The sequence below is a fragment of the Ammospiza nelsoni genome, chromosome 5 (assembly GCF_027579445.1).
Source record: "Ammospiza nelsoni isolate bAmmNel1 chromosome 5, bAmmNel1.pri, whole genome shotgun sequence".
NCBI lineage: Eukaryota > Metazoa > Chordata > Aves > Passeriformes > Passerellidae > Ammospiza > Ammospiza nelsoni.
Genome location: NC_080637.1, coordinates 38,548,198 through 38,567,655, shown reverse-complemented (window position 1 = coordinate 38,567,655; position 19,458 = coordinate 38,548,198). Strand labels below are relative to the sequence as shown.

Sequence of the window (19,458 nt, the reverse complement as noted above, 5' to 3'; positions counted from 1 at the left end):
GTTGAGAAAATAACTTTCAACTTCGATATGTCTGCTTTCAATCTGAAAATAAGACATGATATGCTAAATGAAAAGTAAAGATGATGGATTTTTTCTCAAGTTATATAAAGATTTTATACAACAATTAATCAAAAGGGCCAAGTAATGTCTCCATATCTTCATCCTTAACACTTTATTATATTAACATCCATTACACCTTATTCCCACAAAACCCCACGTAAGCAGACATAAATATATGAAGCAGTCAATGTTCTACACACTTCATACTTTATGTAAGGGTGCTAATTTGCAACAGTGGAGTTCTGCTGTAATACTGAGAAACCTTCATCATACAAATAAGTTAGTGGCAAAATTCAGTGTAAAGCTGAGACCTATCCACATGCAGCACCCAGCACAGTGAAGAGATTGAGGTATTCCAGAATATATAAGATAACTCTTCAAAATGTCTGTAAGGTTTTGTGGCTCTTCATCTTTCTAAAGCACGAACACTTGACCAGGAGATTTCTTACAATTATAAACCAGTATAAGGAATTTGGTGCATCACCCTTTTTGGGAATGTAAGTAACTTCCTACTGAGAAATTACCTATAGTTTAATGGAAAGTCATTGATCTCTGCCCACCATCTGCTTAGTCCAACTGTTTATTTAACATGTTGGGTGATAGCAACACTTTGTCTCAGAAATTACCCTTGCTGAAGCTAATGAACATCATGTTGTAATTTTAACTAGATTCAGATTTATCTCCAGTCCTGGCCAAGCACTGAGTCCATTAGTTGCTGACAGTGACTAGTGTGGTTGGCTAGCATATAAACTCACAAGTTGTTCCACTAAAATCAACATAACCAAACATGCAAAGTTATCTCAACAATTCTCAGGTGGGATACAATCTTTATTTCAAGGTGTCATCCTTTAACAACATATGAATACAACTCCTGTATTTGATTAAGAAAACTTAGTTTGGATGCTTTTGTGCTACAAAATTGTAGACATATATCCTTCTCTGTAAACCCCAGGATAGATCAGAAGGGCTGACTGTGTTGCTTATGGGAAACACAACCAACCACTGCTAACCTGTATTCAAAAAGGGAAAGGAACTCCTGTATTTCACTGGAAATCACTCACATACAAGTAAAACATCCTCCCCCCATAAAGAGTTTGCAATCCAAAAAATACACCATCAGATAATTTTGAATTTATCATTCAAAAGAATACCCTTAGACAAGGGTTATGTAGAAGATCCCTCACCAGAGACCTGTACCTCTCAAAATGTGGTACGAAAGGCCAGGAAGGGCAGCTGAGTTCTGCTACCACACCCCAGCTGGGAGGAGGTGATCCTCTGAATAGCAGAATGTGGCCTTAACACATACACACCTCTAGGCTCAAACATTTTACTTCTTCAAACTTGCCATGGACAAAGTGTTCAAACTGGTTTACAATTTATTAAAACCAGTTTATTCATGGTACCACTGCTACCGTGCCACTGCTAACTTCTGATCTAAAAAAATTATTTTTTTACAAAAGCTGGATTAATAGCATACCCTACACCATTGCTGACAAAACAGCATGAAAAGAGGTTGGCAAATGGTGTCAAATTGGACATTGCTACATTGGACATACACAATAGTGAGTGAAGTCTTATATAAACATGCAATAGAGCAGGATGAGAAAGTTAATGTAACAATTACTCAACTCAAAGACATTTTTCATTTCCATCCTATTTAAAAACAATGTATCTGAAGTAGCTGACTCCCAGACACCAAATCGACTGAGTAACTAATGGTTGGCATTATATAAGTGCTGCTCAAGAACAAACACACTTGAGCAGTCATAAGCACAAGGCTGTATTATAGACCTACAGCATGAATGTTTCCCACATTTATTATGTAACATTCTCCACATAAAGACATAGGACAGCGACTTGCAAGGTTGGTTGCTTTCATGCCATTTACAAACAATGGTAGAATGGGCATGTTAAAACACTGTTTGCTATAGTATGGTCTGAAACGATCCATCTTTCAGCAGCACATCCAGGGAATATTTTAATCTAGAAACAACTATTTGGCTGCTAGTGAAAAAAGAAGCACCAGAACACACAGCAGTAGACAGACTGAAAAGATTTTTTAAATCTGTACATTACTGTGCTGCAAACCACTTATCTACAAAATTAGTTTGAGCTTACAAGTATGTCCAGCCTATCCATGTATATGCATTATGTACAGTTCTGCAGCAGTGGAATGAAATTTTGCAGCCAACATCTTTCACATACTAGTTTGTGCTGAAACAATTTGCCAGTCTTATTTAACTGTTATTTGCTGCAGTACAAAGAAATTCTAACTGATACAGGTTAGACTCCCGATGTCACACAAAAAAGCAACAGCTGTCTTTCACAAAATTCACTAAAGCTAGCTTGCCTCTACCCTGCCAAAATTAATCACATATTCTAAGGATGCCCAAGTGCTTCCTTCTGTTTCTTCCTCTGTGCCTGAAAAGTAGAGCTGCATTCTCTACCTTTATGTGTGTAATTTCTCCATAATAATATTTTTTAATGGCATTCAGGATTACAAAATGGAAGGAGATCCCATTTCACTGCAGCCATTTGTTCCTAACACAGAGAGGGAGTTAAGAGTGTGACAGGATGGAAGCTTTCTCTCCTATCTCCACCTGCTCCCTGTAACTTTTTTTGTACTATTCCAATAGACTTTAAATCTTACTTACAAAAGCCAGTATACCAGATGTCCTTGATTGTCCCACCTGCTGGCTGTGTTTACACTCTCCATAACTGATCCACCTATCCATCCTCATGCACGCATAGATGAAAGAAGCACTGGGCAGCGTGCACAATGTGTTCTCTCTTGGACCAGGTACAGGGTATGTGAAGAGTGATAGCTGTTTGTTTTACAGCTTTTATTTTAGTTCTAGCTGCACAGCCTCACGTGCTTTGCTCAGGAGGTTCCATGTTGACAATCCATAACAGCTGACTTGAAAGCCACCACACCAGCAGGATCTGGTCTGGGAACTGAAATACGACAGCCTTAGCTACTCAATTTGGGTTTATCTGCCTAGGGATAATATAAAATCCCTCATCAGTCAGTACATATCTTCCTCACCTGTGTTTTGATCATCAGGGGTATGGTTTTCACACAGCTGTTCCCATCTTGCTTTTTCCTTAATACAAGCTTTTAAAGAATCATGGAGCTCAGGAAATCTTGGCTTCTATCTGTGCTTCTCCTGAGAAGCAGGCCACACCATGCACACAGCTCTGTGTCACACAGCATAGCTGAAACTTGTTTACTGCTATCAAAGCTTATTTACAGCCTATCAGAAAGCTAAAAATACTTTTAATTTTCCCACAATATAAAGCAGACTGCCACTGTACTTCTCATCAAATCAGATACCCTGCCAGGGAAACATACAGGCTTCTTCATTGAGTCTTCAGTTAGCAATGAATCTGGCTGCTCAGAACAAGGGTTACAAAGTCAAAGCCTCATTACAGGATCATTGTGCAAATACAGCAATTTACAATCAAGAAATACATGTCAAAAAATAGTGTCTTGCAAACAAACACTGTACAAACAAACCTCTGCATATACTGAATAATACCATCACATTTTCCTGTTTTTCTATAATATGTCCCAAATACTGCCAATATGTACATCTGTCCATATTATCCACAAGTACAGAGCAAAGTCATCTATATAAATATGTTTACATATAAATATCCAATATTTTCAGTCATTTCAAAGGGAAACTACAAAGCAAGAGTTGTGCCTAGTTGCATGTATTTATATTCCTACTTCTTTAACGATGGACTTCTTTTACTGATGAGATGATGTTACATGTGTTTGTGATTCCATGCTTTTTTCTAAATGACTACTCTTGTCCGTATACAACATGTTATTAAGACTATTTTCCCACTTTTCAGTGACTTCCTACCTTACTCACATCCCTCAGAATTTGGAGAATGGACCCAAGATTCCAATACGTGGAAGAGTTAAGTTATGGTAGCTACGAAGAGAGCAATTACAGTTAATTATTGCTATTACTAATGCTAACTAATAAGTAACAATTTGTTCAGAAAACTAACTCTAAAAGGGAAGAAAGAAATTCATCAATGAACAAGAAAAGTCTGTCTCAGTTAATTTTCTGTGTTGACAATGATTTATTTGGTTTTGTGGGCATGTTTGCCACCCTACAGCTGCTTTCATAGTCTCGGTTTCTCGAGATATCTGAAGAGCTAAGTCTGATACAAAGATTTGATGGATGTCTGCCTAACTAATGTATGTAGCTATTACTTTGTATTTTTCTTCTTTATTACATTTTCAGAATCAAAAAGAGATAAGCATTAGTACAAGTCTCTGTTATCAATATCAAGAAGACACACAAAAGATGTTTGAACAAAATGAAATTCTACATGTCAGTGGTAGACAAGCTGTTGTTGGAAAGTGCCAGATAATTAAATTTTATAGAGAATTACAAATTTTGGACCTCTCACAGTGACGAGATCTGTCAGACACAGATAAGAATTTGTAGTTTTAAAATATACAAGGTTTCATATCGTGTCTCCTTTTAATGTGAGAACAAAACAAACCAGCTGTTTGTGCCAACAGCTCCAAGCAGTTTGTCATACAGCAAAGGACAAAGCATCACTCTGGTTGGGTCACCACCATTCTGACACCAGCAGGCAAAGTCATAGATAATAAAGTAGCAATCTGTATTCAACCAGTTTACCAAAAAAATAGTGAGAGGACAGCAGAGGATGTATTTATCTCAGGACAGTGCCCTAACCAAGGGTGCAAAGAACAGGAAGCCCCAACAGCAGAGCAGGCACTAGAAGACACACAGCAGGTCTGCATGACTCCAGCTGAAGCCCTGGATACCCACCCTGTCCCAGCATGGGCTGGGTCTGTTCTCTGGCACATTTTGCACATGCAGCACATTCTAGAATTGGATTCACAGTGATACAGAAGGCAAGTCTTTTTAAATATTTTAAGGGAAGGAATGTAATTTTAATATTTTTTCTTTTTAATGCCACATACAAAGGGTTACACACAGAACCTGCTCATTTGCTGTGAGATGAGGTTAGAAAAAAGACCCTCAAATCTTCCAGACTATCCTGAGAAAATGACCTTTACTTTCTCTGGCTGCTCAAACTGTTTGAGAGACACTGTGGTGTCTGGGGCACCTCTGTCCTGGTGCTCGCAGCAGAGGCTGAAGGGCACTGGGAGGAGAGGCAGGGTCTGCCCAGGGCTGGTCACAGCAGGTTCCAGACGCACCCACCACAGGGCACAGCTGAGCCCACAGCTGAGGTGGGGACAAAACTCCCTGGGAACACCTCTGGGAAATGTATTTAAGACAGTGCAAAACCACTTAGGATGGTGCAAAACCACCAGCAGTGAGAAGAGAGAGGGGAAAGTGTGGGAAACAGCCCTGTTACCAAGGTGAGAGGAGGAGGAGCCCCAGAGGCTGGAGCAGAGACTCCCCTGCAGCCCATAATGGGGACCATGACCACGCAAGCTCCCCTGCAGCCTCTGGAGGTCCCTCTGCTGGACAAGGGGAAGAGGATGAGGAGTGAGTGACAGGGATCAGCTGTTATAAACTGGCCACAAACCTCATTTCCCACCAATCTGTGCTGCTCAGTGGGGGCAAGCAAAAGGGTTGGGAATGAAGGAGTGAATCTGAGAAGAACAAAGGGAGAAGGTGTTTTAGGGTTTTTCCTTGTTTCTCATCACACCAATCTATTTCAATCAACAATAAATTAAGTTTATCTCCCTCAAGATGAGCCTGTTTTGTCTGTTAAGAAAGTGATGTCCCTGCCCTCATCTTGAGACACCTGGAGTGAGAGAGGGGCTGGGTGGGAGCCTGGCAGCCAGCTGAGGTCAGCCCACTGCTCTTGGGAATCAAATCTGAGAACTGAATTTTACAAATTCAGATAGTCCAATTATACAAAAGTGACCAAAGTTCATTACTTATTACAATAACACTGTTAGCACACTTGCTGACAGTGAGGTGAGCAACACTTGCTACACAGAAAGTATATGCTGTTCCACCACCTGATGCCCACAGCCACCTTCTGTGAAGGCTCAAAGTTCTGGAGTGGTTTCAAAAGCTGCTTAAACTGATTTAAGGCTTTGCTACTGCCAAAAGAAAAGAGATCCTGCCCTACTTTTCACATGCACATCACTGCACTATCTTCTTTTGAGGCAGCAGTAAGGCTTATCTGGCTGAAAACTACTGTTCATTTTTAGTGCTGGAACAAAAAGGGAGCAAAAGATCACCACTTCCAGCAAACACACTATCATGAAACTATAGCCTTGGAGGGCTTCAGGCTCATGGTTTCAATGTACCTCAGAAAATGACTATGCTTATGAGACTTGGATCACAGCCATTCCCCCAGCTTCACACTGGGGTTTCTTAAAATGTCCATCCTGATTTATTCAGATGTAAAGATAGTAAGAAATATCCTGCTGCGTTTTTTTTGAGGCAATTTGTCACACATTTTGTTTTAACATTGCTTGACCAAACCTGGGACAGGACCAGAGGACTTTCTGAACCAATCTAAATTTACAGTCTACTAATCTGGTATCCTCTCTGTGACAAATGACAAGGTCAATCATTTAAAAAATGTGCATGACCTCCTGCAGTAGTTATCTGTAACATAATTCAGTCCATGAAAGAATACCCGACCCACTTAGCCATTCATTTTGCCCTACACCTGGGGTCTTCTTCTTCGCCCTAAAATCTTAAAATAATTTACTCACAGAAACATAGAATATGCTGAGTTGGAAGGGATCCAGCTCAAGTTGGAAGGGTCCAACTCCCGGCCCCAAGAATCCCACTATGTGCTTAAAAAGCATTGTACAAATGCTTCTTGAACTCCGTGAGGCTTGGTGCTGTGACCACTTCCCCTGGGGAGCCCGTCCCAGCGCCCAACCACCCTCTGGTTGAAAAGCTTTTTTCAGATATCCAACCTAAACCTCCCCTGACACAACTTCAGGCATTTGCCTGGGTCCTATCACTGGTCATGGGAGTGAAGAAGAGATGGGTACCTGCTGCTCCTCTTCCCCTCATGAGTATATTGAAAAACACACTGAGGTCTCACATCAGTCTCCTCTACTCCAGGCTGAACAAACCAAGTGACCTCATACAGCTTCTCCTCTGGACCCTCTTCCATCTTTGTTGCCCTCCTTTGGACACTCTCTAATAGCTTCATGTCTTTTTCATATTGTGGCACCCAGAACTGCCCCCAGCACTCAAGGTGAGGCAGTGCAGAGCAGAGCAGGACAATCCCCTCCCTTGCCCAGCTGAGATGCTGTGTCTGATGCACCCCAGGACAGGGTTGGCCCTCCTGGCTTTCAGGGCACTGCTGGCTCATCTGCAACTTGCCCTTCACCAGGATCCTTAAAATCCCTTTCCATGGCACTGCTCTGCCAGTCTGTCCTTACATCCAGGGTTGCCCCATCCCAGAATCCAGCACTTGCTCTTGTTAAACTTCACATGGCTGGAGATTGGTTAAGCTCTCTCTGTAGGGCCTCTCTGCCCTCAAGGGAGTTGACAGCTCCTCCCACATTAATGTTGTCAGCAAACTTATTTAGTATTCCTTTGTGTCCAAGTAATTAACTCTAACTCCCCTGTCAATTCAAAACAGTTCTGAATTTTCCCAGCTTCTTGGCTTCATCCTATAGCAATCTAATGAAGCTTTTATCCAACCAGTTAAAAGCCACAATTCTCTTCCCAGATATGGTGTGCACTTGTAGGAGTATACTCTCCCCATAGAGCTATTATTTTTCCATGAAGTTTTAGTTTCTTTTTTTGCTTGCCAAAAGGAAAGAAAAGGCACATTCCCCTTGCCACACAAACATATGCAGGAGAATGAGTGTCTGGTTTCTGACCATTACTGATGCTGAGACTGACTGGGACAAACAGCAAGGGCTCCCAGTCCCACCTCTGGCTCAGTGAGCCAACTGTTTGATTGTTCTCATGTTGTTTAACAGCTTACATGTAATTGCTGCTGGTTTAGACTGTAACACAGTAAGTGCAGCACTGTGGAAAGAAAGAGGCCTTTTCCTGCACCAGCAGCTTTATTCTCTTTCTTTCAGGAAGAGTAAAATCTGAATTTGACTGTACTACTTTGTGAAATTTTGTTTTCCCCAAAGAAGTCTTGGTTGCATCTGATTCAATCTGAATCATCCAAACCCATAAATCTCATTGCAGCTTATGTTGCCAGTATAAAATAGTTGAATTTACTTTCAGCTAAGGAGGTTAATAAAGAGCTTAATTTCAACACATTGATTAAAGTATTGTAATAAGTAATTCTTGTATTTATTGTTCTCCCTATTTTTAATGGATGCAAACACCATAGATCTGTGTAACACTCCATTTTCACTGCTTAATGGTTTACCTTTAAGATGACAATGATTAAAGGAGGCAACATGTATCCATCTACAGCCTAGGGACTTTAACTTACCAGTGAAAAGTTGAGTCTCAACAGAGAAATTAAATGAAGAGTTAGTTCAGAAAAAAAAACAGGTAAAAAACATAATAATAGGAAATTTCTTAAATGTTTTTATTTTTAGAAAGAGGTTTACAGTCTATCAACCTTTGTTTACCCATAATTTTAGTGCTCATTGCAACAATACCTTAGTCCTTATTTCTTGCACAGTCCCAGGATTCCAGGGCTCCTTGTTTTTCACAAATGGGCTAGAAAATAAACACCTCCAGTGCAGGAAAATGGGAAAGAACTCATGAGAATTTCGCTATCAACTAGCATGGTATCTTGAATTTAAGTGGGTCAGACCATTGAGACTGGTTGGTCTGGGGCCTCCTGATTCTGGATCTGTACTATTTACAGTCTTTCCCTGTGCTCTGTGGATATTCCCTTAGCTGGCCTGAGCACCATTCTGCCTTTTTAGAATGTTCAAAGCAACTACACTGGAAGTAATAGTTCCTGTGAGAGGCGAACTGCTTTCATCCCTGTTACTATCAAGCAATAAATACCTCCAAAGCAAAAAATACCAAAATCTACACACCATAAATATCATAAATATTTCTAAATGAAAAGTAGTATTAAAGAGAAAGTGCATCTAAAACAACTAAAGGAGTATTTTTGCCACTATAATGGTGTTTTTAAGTAGGAAGACTCCTTGTAACACTTAAAAATTTCCAATTTTTTTGTATTTCACTAATCACTTCCTAACACTCAGAAAGTCTCAGAAGGCATTTCCTACTAACTCTGCTTATTACAGTAACCCCTTTAACCCATTTTGTAGTATATTATATAGACATCAGCATGGTAGGGGACCTACCAAACAAATTCTCTGACTCAGGTGACAAATTAAGAGGCATTTCCAGTTCAGACTTCTGCATCAGATCCTCAGGTTTTGCTGCAATCTTAGGTTATTGGTATAGATTTTTTAAAAAATTCTCCTAGATTCATTCATATTCCAGTTTTGGTTTAATTTGCTTTCCCACTTCATATTTACCTTACAGACAACTTTATTCTATTTTACATTCCTGAGAACCTCACTGTAGCTCACAGGTCCATGTGGATCATCTCTTTAGTAGCAATACTCTTCAGGGCACAAGACAGTCAAATGTGCATGCAAGTCCTTGAAGCTATTGTTCAAATGGAAATTCAAATTTCAAATCCCAAAACATTTGCTTTCATTTAAATTAGTCTGAGTTATAACATTGGTGACTTACTCCCAGACACATTCATAAGACAGTATTTCATATTCTCAGAAGAAACTGCCTGGAACTGAGATATGCAAGATAGTGAACAGAGATGGAAATTAATTTTATCACTGCGATGAACACACTACTACTTCAATCAAAATTTATTTTCAAGTTTTGGTGGAACAGGAACAGATTCAGGGGAATTAGAAGATTAAATATTTTTGATAGAATCATAGAACATGCTGAATTGGAAGGGACCCATCAGGATCATTAAGTCTAACTCCTGTCTTTTAAAAATGAAGAGTCTCTTTACCAATGTAAGTACCTTGCAGGAAATAAAGACTTCTATATTAAATATACTTATATCTGGATGTTATTATGCTGTTAATACAATTGTGACATGAATTTAATTTTTGGCTCCTAAAATCAGAAAAGGGTCTAGGCTACAAGCCTGATGATGATGATACTATAATCACACCTCCTAATTTCCCTGTGCTGTCTACATCACTGATACTGAATTTTATGAAATGACTACAGAAGCAATGGGACAGCCTGGTGGAGACTGAGGTGTACAAGCATTAACTCAAATGGAACTCATCAGCTAAAAAGGCACAGCAGACATTCCATCTGCAACCTGGAAAATCACAGTACTGTTCTATATGCAGCTACATTGCATAAGATACTCACAGGCAAAAATATAAGGACACACACTGCTGAATGTACTAATCAAAGACAAATCCTACTCAGAAGTGATCTGTTTAGTGGTGCACAATGGCAGATGCCACAGCATATTTTTTTGTGATGCAAGGCTGCTCAAGATCATCTATGGATAATGAACCATGATAGCTTGGGATTTGATAAAACATAAATTGATGGTGAAAGAAGGCAAAGAATACAACTACTATCTCAACAAGAAATGCAAATCAACTGGATTTTTTAAATCTTTAATGTCAGAATGAAGTATCATGTATTACCAAAAAATTACGTGTTCATTAATCTAACAAACTGTGCATCAGAAAAAGTGATTTCTTTAATTTCTTTACTATCTCCATTTTAATTCTTGGGAAGTGCCATGGATTAAAGCATTTAATAGGTTATAGAAGGTAACAGAATCTTGTTTGTTTAAAATACCTTATATGAGTGGCATCAATGCAGGGTTCACAATCTTGAATGAAGGGTCTTCTACTTCACAGTTCAGAAAATTATTCCTTTTCTCCCTTTAAAAGAAAGACATTCAATGTAAACAATTACCAGTACCTGCAGTGCTGTATTTTCCATCTTTGCCCATGAACAACTGCTGCTTAAAAACTCTTTTAAATGTACTTGGTTTGTTCACTGCTTTCAGCTGATTGCCCATAGCTGATTATCATGAGATTTAATCAGACTGGTAAGAGACACAGAACAAAAATACATGAACAAAATTTCTTCATCATGGACTGATTTGGACTGTTTTCTTGGTGTGCTCCAATATGATATATTTCTGTAGATTTCATCAGTGAGCCAAGTAAAGCACACATCATGTCTTTCTACTGCTGTAACCCAAAGTTAAGATTCCTTAACTTAGCAGACTCAGTGAATTCACATGACACTGGAAAAAAAATGGATTTACACTTGAACATTTTTTAACTTCTATACACAAAAAGACAATTTCAGAACAGTTTGCATTAAGGGGCAAAAGTGATATCAGTCAATTCAATCTTAGACTCAAAACTCTTTCCTAGAACTATTCTGATTATACTATATAGGTTTTTTTCCCTTCTCTGCCTTCTATAAAGTCTCATATTCTGGTAAATTAAAGGAATTCACATTTTTCCCACAACTATAACTAGAAGCTCCACTTAAGACTGAATGCTCACTGTGCTGGAAGTTGTTTGAACAAGACTGTTAGACATCTTTAAGATTTTTATAAATCAAATCCCTTAGACAGTAAAGAACAGGAGTAAAGCTATATCAATATATTTGTTCTACAGATGAAAGCTAAGGTACACAAATATTAAACAATATGCTGAAAGTCACATGAGTCTGGTTCAAGGATCCTTCTCAGTCTTAAATGCCTTGAATCCTTATCTAGTACCTGGATCACACCCCATAAAGCCTGTGCCCAGCCCCCATATCTCATATGTAGCACTTCTGAATATTCTCCTTAGGAGGAAGTACTATCAGTATTTAATTTTGTTGGACTTGACAATATTTAAAAATATAAAATTACAAATAAAGATTCTTTTTAAACAACAAAAAGATTTAATTAAATAAAAATAATAAAAATAATCTAAAATACTTAGGAAGCTTTCATTTTTCATTAGTTAAGTATTAAGAAATAAATACTGTAAAAATTATGTAATTTTCTGTAAATGTATATACCTATTATTTGCTTTCTAATTTTTAGGGAATAAAGTCCATATCAGCAAGCGCATTGCATTGAATTTAGAGTCACCAAAGTCTGGGGGTACAAGAATTTACAGCTCCACATGTGTCTTTTCTATCAGAAAAGGAAAAAAGACTAAAGCCTTTGAATTACTCCAGCACCTAGGGTTTTAATGAAATAACTATCAGGAAAAGCTGGTTAAAAATGTTCTGACTTTCACAGTCAACAATTATTTTGTAGCTTGTGGCTGTCTGGATAGAATATCTTTATTTATCAAAACAACAAAGTGAAATTAAACTCATTAGATGCAAACCACAACATTAATAAAAAAAATCACTGCAATGCCAAGCACTCAAAGTTTAATTCAGTCTATTTCTGAGGTTTTATGGAAGTCTCAGAGTCACAATTTTTTTGTGGGGAGCTATGCTTATTCAGTGCCTAGGTTGTTTTTTCAAGGAATTTAAGGGGTTTACCTCTCCTATTCATGAATGCTCTAAAATTCATATACCTTACGGAAGAGACCCTTAAAATAAAAGAATTATTTTTGTGATGAAATTTCTTTAAGATAAAAAAATCCACTAATTTTATACACCAAATAATAGATCCCTATTTCCTCTCCATGTCCATTTTTTTTTTTCCCCTCTAGCATGTAACATATATTGTATGTTCCTATATATCCAAGACAACTCCCACTGAATTCCATTTTCCTGCCTTCCTGGCTCATTTCTCAAACATTCCCAGGTCTCTCGAGCTAGGATTACTCGCTGATACTACTGGCAGTTATGCTGGCAGCTCTACATCTGCTGTCCAGATATCCAATTCCTTATTAAATCTGTCTTCTCTAGAGCTCCCTGCCAATTCTGACTCTTTTTGTTTAGTCAGTCCCAGTTTCCCATTCCATGTCCAATTTTTATGCCCTTTCTCATTATCCAGGTTGACTATTAATCCAGTGCCTCTGCCCATCAAGCCTCCGCCATTCCCTCCTCAGCTCAAGGCTGACCAATTTTCTGGTACTCTTCTGCCCACTGGGGTCCTGGCAGAGTTCTGTCTGGGATAACACATAGGGGATTACCAAAAGCCATCACAGGAACTCTTTTTAGATCTTTTTCATCTTGCAACAAAAAGTCCATTGGATGATAGGGATGCAAGAGTTTATCACAGTCAGCCTCCAGAGTTCTCAGCCTCTGAAAAGCCAGAGCACACGTAGTGATGACTGCAAATGGGTATTTTTTATCTTTGTTTTATTAACAGATTCCTCTTCCCTCCGTGAATTCTCTTCCTGTCCAAAAGGCTTATGATTTTGCTAATTCTAGCGAATATTCACAGGCATGGCCACAAACACATTCTGTCAGAATTGGCAATCCCACTGATAGGCAGAAGACCTAAATATGCCAAAAAGGAAACTTTTGAATATGACATGCAGTTTTGTGCTGGTATCTTAAAACTGTGTTGAAAAATCCTAGTTAGACGCAAATATTTCTAAGGAGACAGGAGTTAACGTTTGGAACTCAAGAAAAAACACATAAATCTATAGTACTTTTTAATATAGGTAACAATGAAGCATGGAACATGTTTCAACAAGAATTTTTAGGTTTTCTTAGATTTAAAACTACTTTTTACAAGTCTCTTAGGGAGCAGAATAGATGAACTCTCCCACTTATTGGATGAACAGTGCATAATACTTTGCATAATGAAATTAAGCAGCCTGAAGTACATGTGAACATGACTAATGAGACCAAATGCAGCAGGAAAACCAAGCAGATGGCTTGAGTGAGCTGGAACAGAGTAGCAGGGAGAGATCTGAATGTTTTGGAGTTTTGCAGAATACATACAGAAACACAAATATAATTTTTGCATTTCTGTATAACAGTGCATCTGTCAGCACTCTGGTGGTCTACAGACCACAAGTGAGAGCTTGCCAGAATACTAATAAAAACCTTTATGTGTTGTCTATGGAGACACAGAACACAAACAAAATGGAGGCTGGGGGTAGGAGTTGTTTGTTTTGCTGAGCCTTGTTTTTTTCTTTTTTAATTGCATAAAAAGACACTGAAGCTAGTAGTATATTCTTAATGAATTAGTTCTTCATCAACAGCCTGAGTCTCAGACACCTCCTTAGTAGTATGAATATCTAGGGGGAAATGCAGTAAGAGAGAGAGAAAGGAGGCAGCAGGTATTAAAAAAATAAAAGAATGATGGGAAAAGGCTTTCTTATCAAGAAAGGTCAATGACCAACTTATAAAGGATGCTACCAGAAATACTGGAAGATGAAGATACATTCAGTTTGCTCTCACTGCTTTCTGGGAAAAAAACAAATCCACAGAAAAGATGAGCTGCTCATTTCTGTAACAGGAGTACAATGAGGGTGAGCAGACAGCCTCACCTTGAGTGGTATTCAGGTGAAGGTATAGCTCTGCTCTGCATGAAACACATTCTGACACTGGCTATTTACATCTGCAAACTTAAGGGCTTGCCTGCAGTTATGTTATAAAGAACAAGCAGATTCAGAGAGAAAAAGTATAAAATTGAGCAAATTTACAATGCCATCCTGCTGCCATCTCTACCACAAATGACTGGGATAAAATGCCTTCGGATGTGTATTTTCTGACTGAGATTATTTTTTCACTAGAAAACTTTATGTGATGTTTTGAAAGGAAGCACAGATATCACCTCAGATTGCAATATAAAGGTATCTTGTCAACAAAGTAATTATAACCAATGTTCAAAAGAAAACTATTTAATTGATTTTTCTGCTCCTGTCAATAAGTATAGTAGTCTGTATCACTGCTGATGATAACGTTACAGCTATACCCCATCTACCACATATTTGACTATTACATGCTCCTAATATTCAGTGCTCACAACACAATTTTGTAGCGCAAAATACTTATATTACCAACACAAACTGTTAAGGTACAAAAGTCACATATTCTTTAATCCCTTCAGTTCATTTTAAAAATGTATCTTTCCACTGTGTGCACTGGTCTCTCTTTTTTAAAAATTTAGAATATTTAGAAACATAGAAAGAGAATGAATAATTCCATGGAGCATCGTTATTCAGGCAAGAAAAGGGCCAAAACTCACAAAACCACAAACTTCTTTTAGTTCTGGAAGACAGTAGTAGTATTTTCTTTTTTTTTTTTTTTTTCCAGGGCCTTCTGATGGTATTTTTTCTCTCCTGAGAGACAGAGGACTCAAACTCTACCTTTGTATATGTACTATAACTTTAAAGGAAGCTGGTAGGAGTGAAGTGCAAAACAAACAGAAGGAAGTGGTTCTCTGCCCAACAGGCGAAAAAATCTATGAAACTGCCAGAAACATATTAGGGGGTACAAGAAAATCTTAAAAGCTGAATGGAGAAACTTAACACAAATTTAGAAAAGAGAGTCATTGAGAGCTGGTGATATCACACCAGGTTTAGGAAATCCCTTGAGCTGAAAACAGTTGGAGGCTGGGAATTTTCTAGAGATGTGTTATGCACTCTCACTCTATTCTTCTCTTCTCTGGAAATCTGCTATGGCTTATTGGAGATAAGATGCTTAACACTGTAGATCCAGGGCTAAGAGAATCCCTGGTCTGAATTTTTGGAACCATTCTTCCATTTCAATGAGATACTCTGAATTTGTTTACACTTCTGCCTAAGCAAAGGCAAGGAAATGGATGCCTTCATATTCCAGGAATTAGTCAAAACCACTGCATGACACATCTGCATCACCCACTGGTCCTCAGTACTGTGAGACCACTTCTACTGAACAAATTTGTATGGCTTAAACTGGGTATGTCCATGATCATAATTTCATTAGCAATGGTTCCTGTTATTCAGAATGGTAAAGGAGAAAAATTTAAAAATAATAATAATAGTAATACTAATAAATTTTAGATCAATTTTCTTTCCTTACATGGCACAGACAAATGTAAGGCAGAAAAGGGTAAACAAAGAACTCAACAGGATGGTCTAAAACCTAGGAGGAACTATGCTTCATTTTATGTGGTAAAGCAAGAGCAGAACACCAAGTGACTAGAGTAAAGAGTCATGTGAACACACAGACTTAGAACTGTCTGATCTGGTAACTGCAACTTGCAACTGTTTTCTTTCCCTGTGTGTTGTTTTAGGTATCCATATGGTACCACACAGTTAGACATTTATAAAAAATTACTTTGGTGACATGTGGCTAACATCTTTGAGCTGTCAACTTTCAAAAAAATGTGCCTGTCTCATATGTCAGTATTCAAGCTTATACGTGTTTTCTGGTTTTTCTTGTCTCAGTGGGATGGTTTTTCACCTTCCTCTTGGGGATATTTCTTTCCAGAAGAATTTGGACTGAATTTTTTGTTTATCTATTAAAATGATACAAAATTAGTCAAGGAAATTCTGGTCCATTTCTCTACTTTCCAATCAAAACCAGCACACAATACATACAGGCAAAAATACATACTTTGGTCTGCACTTAAATGACAAGAAGACAAAAATATTATTTCGACTAGCACCCTACTTTATTGGTTCCCATTTGAAATTCTGGGTAAATATCACACTCCTGCTTCCACTTCACTTATGTATGATGTTACTTAGCAACATTCTTTCTGCTTTTGCTTCACTGATCATTAACATTAATTTTTTTACTATAGCAAAAGCAGACAGTGACAGACATCTTGCTTTGCTGTAAACATTTTTCTTCCACATGAATGCTGAATACTGAAGCATGCAATTAAAAGTAAGAATCAATAGTTCACTACAGAGCAAAAAATTACATTTCCTTATACTGTGCCAACTTCTACCCTCAAACTCATTCTGACCTCTTGTACTACACTAAATTCATGATCTGTAATTCCACACAGATCAATTCATTTACTTGCCATTAAAGAACAATTTCCAGCTTAAACTATTAGTATAACCTTTAATTTATGAAAGATATCAAACAAAATATCTTATACAGAACTCTCTGCAGAAGGAACAATTGGGTTTTTTCATGCCACAAGTGAAAATAACTTAAAGACATACAATTAACAAGCTGACAAGAAAGGGCAAGTTTTTGATGTTCTGTCTTCCAGATCTACAGACCTGTCAACCAGCAATTATTGAAGTGAACTAACGTGACCAGCTGACAACTTCTAATGCCATATTAAGAGTTTAATGTTCTTTGCCAGATCAAGCTGATGTACAGTAGGCACCTCTGTATCTAGAAAACTCAGCACGTCCTTTTTAAGATGACAAAACAATCTTCACAAAGCTCTGGTAAACAGAAGCTCACCGTTTATCAAAATCCTGTGAACAGCCTCAGGTTCAACTCTCTTCAAAGTAAGTTCATTAGCCAGTAAGATTGGAGAAAACCATTTTCCTCTACAAACAGCTTTGATGAGTTGAGTTGACATTTTTCTCACATACACAAAGATAATCAAAATCCGCTTGCCAAGCATTGTTTCCCAACTGCAACATTTAAAGGAAGATTGCCATTTCCTCTGGCAAAGACTTATGAACATAAAAAAAAAAAAAAAAGCTGTACTCATAAAATCAGGAAAAAACCCTCAATCAAATTAGGAATCTCTAACAGCATGAACTTATCACATACATCCAGGCAGAGCTCTCTTGCAACTAGGGATCAGATAAAGATTTTAATTAGCTCCCTTGAAAATTGTTGTTTGCATTTAGAACAAATGACAAGTTCATCATCACCTCTTTATCATCCACCTTCCAGGAAGCTTCTTTGTCAGAATCTAAACCACGAATAGGTGCACATGCAAAGCAGTCAAATTATGGTAAATTACAACAAAGTGTCATTTAAGAGTGGAAACCCTTTGTATTTTAAGCTTGGAGCTCCTACTGCCCAACTGGGCAACACAGCTTAGATGGCAAGTTTTTAGAGTTGCACTTACTTGGAACCAGGAAAACATTAAAACACTGCATCCAACTCACAACACTGAAACCAGGTTTGCATCAAGAATGACATAAATTACAACACACATGAGATTTTATAATTAGTTCAGACAAACAAATACATAGCACAGTAAATTCTGCCTTGGCAGAGGAAAGAGTGCCAGGCCCACATATTTTTCAATCTGCATCTTCTATTCTTAACTTTCAGATATATTATATGCATATAGATTTATGAACATAAATGTGTTAACAACCAATCCATCAGTGCAGAATAACCAGGCTGTAGTAAAGATAGCATTTTTAATAACTTTCATTTGTCTTTGAGGTACTACTTTCTTAACTATAAGGAAGTGCCTGTCACTTAACAGGAGAGGAAACTAGTCTGTAGTGCCTCTACAAAGGTGTAGGTGAATCACAGTTTTACAGTCCTTTACTTTGCATCTTAACAAGACATTCTGAAAAACAGAGTGTATGATAGATACTAATATTTCTCTCAAGACTCAAACCTGAAAGTAAATAACCAGATACAAATTTAGTACTGGTTGATTGCTTGGATACCAAAAGTAAGTTTGTACTTATTCAGATAGTCCCCAGGTGATGAGCAAAATGTCATGACCAATGGCTCATTATGCCATTACTTTATGCCATTACTTCAGAAATACTACTGAAAAAACCCACTTGTAGCAGATGAAGAGTCTACTCAGTTTTCTACGGATTTCATGAGGCTTGTCAATATTAGATGATCAGGCTTAAAAGATGTGAAGTAATGTATCAAAAAAACAACTGCTCACCGAGAATCCCCAACAGACTATTAAGAGATACAGATAATTTACTTACCAGGAAAGTAATAACACAATGCCATAAAAATGTCCAAAAACCCCAAATGGCCACTGAAATAATCAGTTTCTGCAAAACATTTGTATTAATATTACTTTTTTTTCTTTTGTTTTCAATTTTTCAATCAACTATTATTTTAAAACTATAGATAAACTGACATTACTGCCTTATTTTTAGTTGGCATCTTTCTGACTACCTCTGAACAGCAGGATTCAGAAAGACACTGAAGTTTCAGATATTGTGGTAGGTTGTCCCTGGCCAAAGACTAAGTTTCCACCAGCCACCCATTCACATTACCTCCAAGCATGGAGGGGAGAATTTGAATCGCAGAAGCAAGGAAAAACTCATGGGTTGAGACAAAGCCAATTTAAAAAGTAAAGGGAAAAAATGGGGCAAAAATATACAAGTGAAGCAAAAGCCTTCCTGCCAGCATCCCAGTGCTCAAACAGCCTCCAAGCATCAGCTTTGATCACTGAGCATGACATTCCAAGGCACAGAACACCCCTCTGGTCGATGTGGGTCACTTGTCCTGCCTGTGCTCCTTCCCAAGCTCTGGCACACCCACCCCAGCCTACTTGCCATGGACAAAACTAGAAAAGGCCTTTTTGTTGTGCAGGTGCTGCTCTGCAATAGATAAAACCCTGGTGTGTTACCACCACTGTTTCAGTCACTAACCTAAATCAGCAGCATGTGAGCTGCGATGAAGCAAGTTA

At 38.0% G+C, this 19,458-nt stretch overlaps 1 protein-coding gene across 5 annotated transcripts in view; it reads right to left on the bottom strand.

Annotated features, from left to right (window-relative positions):
- SYT1 (synaptotagmin 1) overlaps positions 1–19,458 on the bottom strand; it is a 345,898-nt gene that overhangs the window by 255,848 nt on the left and 70,592 nt on the right. For 4 of the 5 annotated variants that reach the window (XM_059471853.1, XM_059471851.1, XM_059471855.1 and 1 more), the window contains exon 2: positions 10,803–10,888. The exons of the other annotated variant lie outside the window; for it this stretch is intronic. The gene's annotated coding sequence lies outside the window, so the exon portion shown is untranslated. The remainder of the gene's footprint in view (positions 1–10,802; positions 10,889–19,458) is intronic. 5 annotated transcript variants of the gene reach the window in all.